The sequence below is a fragment of the Maylandia zebra genome, linkage group LG3, assembly GCF_041146795.1.
Source record: "Maylandia zebra isolate NMK-2024a linkage group LG3, Mzebra_GT3a, whole genome shotgun sequence".
Taxonomy (NCBI): domain Eukaryota; kingdom Metazoa; phylum Chordata; class Actinopteri; order Cichliformes; family Cichlidae; genus Maylandia; species Maylandia zebra.
This window is the reverse complement of record NC_135169.1, coordinates 15,642,452-15,649,005: the sequence shown is the minus strand read 5'-3', so window position 1 is coordinate 15,649,005 and position 6,554 is coordinate 15,642,452. Positions and strand designations below refer to the sequence as shown.

Below are 6,554 nucleotides of genomic sequence, written 5' to 3'. Positions count from 1 at the left end.
CACTTCCATTTATTTGAAAGAGTGAGTGTAAACACAAAAAATATTTTATTTTATGTGCTGGAATGTGCAGAAAATAGGTTTAAATGTTAAACTAATTTATATCAATCAGAGAATGTTGCATATAATTACATTTTTGCTTGATGATTAAAGTTAAAAGATTAAAACTGATAAAACAAGTTGAAAAAAAGGGACTTATCTATTTGATTACATTTTGTATGATGGATTATGCAGAAAAAGTAGAATTGGGCTGAAAGATCTATCACTTCATCACCTCTTCAGGTTGTAAATCGTGTTTTTTTAAAGTAACTAAGTAACTAAATAATTAATTACTTTTGAAAATAAGTAACCAGTAAAGTAACGGGATTACTTTTTGGGGGGAAGTAATCAGTAATTAGTTACTGTCTGTGACAGGTGAGTTGTTGGATCTCTTCAATTAGCAGAGAGATGACACACACACTCCTAACTCTCCTGTGTCTCCTATCTGCCTGACCTGAGCTCAGCTGGGCTCCCGCCCTTGGCCCATGCACCTGTTGTAATCACTCACCTGCTGGGAATCTGCCTGAGCTGCTATTTAATTAAGATGATGGCTCAGAATGCTTCTTTGCTGGATTGTTGAGTAACTCTAGTCAGTACAGCTCTATTAACCTCTGTTTTCCATGTGAAGTTCCAGTCTGTTCTTACTGTGTTTCCTAGTATAGAAATTCCTTGACCCGTCCCTGTTTCCTGATCTGTTCCCCTGAGTATGGAAGTGAGGTGTGAAAAGGATGTTAGCATGAGTGCTGAAAAGGATTATTAAAGTGGACGTGTGGAGTGTGGAGTGTGTTTTGGACCCGTTCTCCTTCCATCCCAGGATTCCTGGAAACTCCAGTCCCGTGCACTGTATATAATTTCACCTGGTGTGATTGCAATTTAACTTGTGACTTTGATTCTAAATTCAACTGAGTCCATTCCACCCTTGTGAAGCCTTTTCTTCATGTTTATTAATTAAGGTGTGAGTAACCTAAACTTAACCTCATGGGACCTGGGGTCCACAGATGTGGACATCACATTTTGGGTTGTCTATACCAAAATACTACATTTTGCTCTACAAGGGCCTGATATCCACTTACGAGGACATCATACTGCCACTGTTCTATTGAAATTTTAAACAAATATGCTCACATGTGGATCTCATTTTTCTCAGAAACAAAAATTAGATAAAAAAAAAAATTCTTTGTATTTACATTTATCAGGTGTCAATCAGCCGGGGCTCGAACCTGCAACCTTCCGATTACAAGGTGACCTCCCAACTTTTGAGCCACGATGAAGGAGGAGACAACAGGACAGTTAAGAATCAGGCAGGATTTATTGGTTGCTTGCCTTGATCGTCAAACTTAACAAACAAAAGGTGGGGGAGGAGGACTGGGTGGTTGAGCCAAATCAAAGAAATTAATAAAACAAAAAGAGGTCGATAGCTTCCAGGGCCTAACTGAAACAAAAATGCAAAACAAAAGGCCTATCTAGCTACTAGACAAAAGGTTAGTGAAAACATACAAAAGTGGCATCAACTGCATAACCTAGTGTGTCTAACAGTTTAAAACCTGCAGCCAGTGTATAGTAGTGATGTGACGTTCTGTATCGAGACTTCAAAGCTTGTGTCGAGTAATGGAGGGGGCATCCGCGATGCGCGTATCGAGGCCTTTCTTCATTTATGGGAGGAGCTGAAAATGATGACGTCCGAAGCCTCGCTGCCCCGCTGTACCACGTGACTGGTTCATGAAGTGGTTCGAACTTTGCCGCGAGATATGACAGCGATATAAACCCCTCTGACTTCATGCAAAAATGTGGGTGTTTGATGGAGAGTTGCGGTTAGTGAGAGTTTGGAGACAGTTTGGAGGTTTATGAGAGTGAGGAGAGAAAGTCAGGAGAGAATGGAGCCAGCTAAGAAGAGGAGGATGTCCTCCCCTGTGTGGGAACATTTTGATTTTATTCCTCCCAACAAGATATGTAAATTTCTACAGAAGATGTATTTTCATAATACTGATGGTGCAATACAATTTATGTTAAGCGGCTTTACTTTTGTACAAGGTGAAGTGTTTGCTATGTGCCAGGGAGCTGGGATATAACAACAACACCTCATCCACGCTTAGACACTACAGAGCTTTGCATGAGAATAAGGGGAACAGCGATTGTGGAGCAAGACCAGGTGAGCCATCAAATGCCCTGATAATATAGCATGCAGTAATGTTACTAAATGATATAACAAACTTTTCAGGTTGTTTGTTTGTACCTAATAAAGCAGCCACATTGAAATGATGTTTTCCATGTGGTCGTCTCGTTGTGTGTTGCTTGGTGAGCTCATTTGTTTAAGCCTCTACATAGTCAAACTGTATTACTGCCATATACTCTGGTTTTCTGAAGACATTGCTGAGAGGTTAACGAGAAAAGTTTCTATTAACTTTTAACCATATTTAGGCACAATGAGGTATTGTTTTGTTGATATAATTTCAAAGAAATTTGATGGTTTTCTATATTTTATTATTTTTGTTATATTTTTATCTCATTACCTTTCCTCTGTTTTTTATAAAGATTAAGACATTCAGTATTTTTATCATTACTATTTTTTCAATCTGATCTCAGGATGGCATTACACAGCAAATTCGAAAGTGTTAAATGTTTTGGTGTTAATAGTCTTCTTGCAAAAGTAGAGTTAATTTTACTCTAAGTAGAGTCACATTCTTTTAATGTAACTCTGAGGTGTAAAATGATAGTAGTTAAAATCGAGTGTTAAAAATGAGTGTTTCGCTGTCAAATCTGGAGGTGTTACAATGGAAACATTAACTCTTGACCTCTTAACTCTGAACTCCTACAGGGGCTATGACACCAACAGAGTAAATTCACCGACTCCGCCCCCAGCACGGCTCCAATCGAAGCCGAAGTGAAGCCGTTTCGGAACATTTTGCTCTACATATTTGAGTTGTTTGCCATGCTTGGTAAGTCAGTTTTTCAAAGATTGTTTCAATTATTATTATTAGCTTTTACTTCTGTGGCTCTTTGGAGTTGAGACAAAGCTGTGTTAAAGGCATTAGCCATGTTGCTCGCTGATAGCATAACATTCTGTTTTAGCTAGCTGAAAGGTATTGTTTGCGGGCAAATACCACAGCCTTGAAAAAGCTTGCATGTGAATTTTCAGTCAAACTTTTGGTCAAATACACCTAAAACAATGTGTAGAATGTGAAATGTTGGTATAATGGTGCTACTTGAAGCCTGAAAACGATCGCCCATAAAAAAACAAACAAACGAGCAAACAGCAGTAGCAGACGTCCTGACTGGATTCTACGTTAGCATTTAGATCCCTCCAGAGTTTTGTGCACACGGTTTAGGTAAAAATGAAAAAGGTTGAGGTTTTACATTTAGTTCTGTATTACCTGTTGCCTGTGTCCTTGTCTTTTGGGAAAATACTTTACACAAGTAATGGCTCAAAGAGGATTCCTTTTTTTTTTTTTTTTACTGTGCTGCAATTGTTTACTGGATTATTTGTGCCATTAATTACTGTCAACTAATTTTTATTCAATCTCCGCACAGGATATGCTTGTGAAGATGGAATATGGGGGAGAGCAGAAGTGCGTTGAAGTTCCACAAAGGAATGAATGAAGGACATGCATATTGTATTGGAGAAATAAGTGATGAGAATGCTGTTATTTGCATTTACCAGCTCACCTGTGTCAGACTTTTTGATAAACACAATTCTAATGAAAGTGAGAACATGTACACTGTTACATCTTTCAGAAAATGTTTTGAAATTGTGGTGCACAGTTCAGAATAAATGTTTTTCAAAAACCATTGCATCTTTTTAGTAAATGTTTATTTCCAAAAGAAATTTCTAGAAGTTCAGCACAGTAAAATTCCCGCTTTTTAGAATGAATTAGAAGTTAACTCTTACGTAGTTAAACTAAAATACTCTTTGAGAGTTAATATATAAATTCTTAACACCAAGTGTTAAATTATCAACTCCAGACAGATTTGGTGTTTAACACTAAATCAGAGTTAACGTACCAACTCTCCAAAAAGAGTTAAATTAACACTCTCTGGTGTGGACCCATATAGACACTTTAATAGTGTTGAAATCAAATCCGACAGTGTTAATTTGGACATGCTGGATTTGCTGTGTACTTTATCTATAGTAACATTTACTGCCGTGTGACCCAGACAACAAAGTAAAGCTAGTTTTCGGCTACGAGCCCAACACGAACCCGAGATATTAGCCAGAGGTCCCTTTACTACGGTTCGGAGCCGCAGACCTGTTTTATATATGCGCTGATTATTTTTCTATACGAGATCGCTGCAATAAGTGCAGCCTTACATGATGTCCACCCTACTGTTACTCATTTTATAATAAGATTTAAAAATTTAGTTGGTATTTGTTTTGCGAGTACCCTTCAGCAATAGTAATAAATCACACAGCAATAGTACAGTCACTTAGTTTTAAAAAGCTAGATAATATATTAAGTAATCCAAAGTATTCAGAATATGTTACATAACGGAATACATTACAAAATACATTTTGGGACATGTATTCTGTAATCTGTAGTGGATTATATTTTAAAAATAACCTTCCCAACATTGGCTATATGTAGTTCATGCATTTATTACTTCCAGGCTGGACTACTGTAATTCATTATTATCAGGATGTCCAAAAAACTCACTGAAAAGCCTTCAGCTAATCCAAAATGCTGCAGCAAGAGTCCTGACAGGGACTAGAAAGAGAGAGCATATTTCTCCTGTTTTGGCTTCCCTTCATTGGCTTCCTGTTAAATCCAGAATTGAATTCAAAATCCTGCTCCTCACATACAAGGTCTTAAATAATCAGGCCCCATCTTATCTTAATGACCTTGTAGTACCATATCACCCTATTAGAGCGCTCCGCTCTCGCTCTGCAGGCCTACTTGTTGTTCCTAGAGTATTTAAAAGTAGAATGGGAGGGAGAGCCTTCAGTTTTCAGGCCCCTCTTCTGTGGAACCAGCTTCCAGTTTGGATTCGGGAGACAGACACTATCTCTACTTTTAAGATTAGGCTTAAAACTTTCCTTTTTTCTAAAGCATATAGTTAGGGCTGGACCAGGTGACCCTGAATCCTCCCTTTGTTATGCTGCAATAGATGTAGGCTGCCGGGGGATTCCCATGATGCATTGAGTTTTTCCTTTCCAGTCACCTTTCTCACTCACTATGTATTAACAGACCTCTCTGCATTGAATCATATCTGTTATTAACCTCTGTCTCTCTTCCACAGCATGTCTTTATCCTGTCTTCCTTCTCTCACCCCAACCGGTCGCAGCAGATGGCCGCCCCTCCCTGAGCCTGGTTCTGCCGGAGGTTTCTTCCTGTTAAAAGGGAGTTTTTCCTTCCCACTGTCGCCAAAGTGCTTGCTCATAGGGGGTCATATGATTGTTGGGTTTTTCTCTGTATCTATGAAGCGCCTTGAGGCGACTTTTGTTGTGATTTGGCGCTATATAAATAAAATTGAATTGAATTGAATTGAATTGAATAGAGCCAGAGACTATGAATGTATTCAAATCACAGTACTGTAGCTTGTTTTAGGTGTTTGAGAAAAAAAGGAAATGAGCTAACTTACAACACTTGTTTGGCCAGATTGTGTAAAAGCTGAAGTCGCTAGCCAAGTAAGTGTTGATGAGACTATAATAAGGACAATGAGACTCCAATTTAGCATACACAAAGGCAAATTTCTACCTGAATAAAGGACCTGATGTCAGAATTGCAGATACAGGAGCAGGAGACTCTTTGAATGAAGACAGTGCGTTTATTTACAGTGCAAAAGACAACCGAAATTCAGAATGTCTTCACAGGAAGCATGATCATTCATAGAGTTTTGAAGGCAGATAAAGGACTTTACAAGTGCAGCAGGAGCTGAATCACCAGAGAGCTGGCTGACTGTAATGTGTGATACCCTGAAGAAGTGTTTATCATTTCCTTTTGTGTTTTCCCTTTTGTAATGGCAGCAGTATTATGACTGCATCGTGTAATGACTCGTAACTGAGTTTCCAGTTTTTCACACAAAGTCAGAAATTCTAGTCCAAAGATTACAGCTCACTTCAATCTCTAGCTTTGTGTGATTAAACAGATTCTCTCATCACATTCACTGACTCTTCAGAGCTGAGCTGTTTACGGATGTAAGGTAAGCAGGCTCTGACCAATTTATTACTTGGGTGTGCTTGGACAAACATGTTAGTTTAATTGAGCTGAAACATTTCATTCTGCCACCTTGTGTATTTTTTTATTTATTCATGCTCATTTCTTATTCATATTCATAATGTTACTATTCAGTATTCACAATCTGTTAAACTAATCCTTTTGAAAAGTACTGAATACTTTTTCTTGCATTTGTATTGTATCAATAATATGTACTATTTGTAGTATATCTGGGCAAAGCTGTAAAACAAGTACACATGTAAACATGTTTATTTAGTGTGTAAAAAAATGTCTAAATTACAGCCAACTCTGAAGTATTGGTTTGAATTTGTGCCCTTTTTTGATATACTTACATCTCCATAACCAGTT

The 6,554-nt window shown here is 38.0% G+C and overlaps 1 long non-coding RNA gene across 1 annotated transcript; it reads left to right on the top strand.

Annotated features, from left to right (window-relative positions):
* The first annotated feature begins 2,883 nt into the window (after positions 1–2,883).
* Positions 2,884–3,820, top strand: LOC143416983 (uncharacterized). Its single transcript, XR_013097222.1, has 2 exons — positions 2,884–2,972; positions 3,565–3,820. It is a non-coding gene; the product is annotated as an uncharacterized LOC143416983 (long non-coding RNA).
* The last annotated feature ends 2,734 nt before the right edge of the window (positions 3,821–6,554 follow it).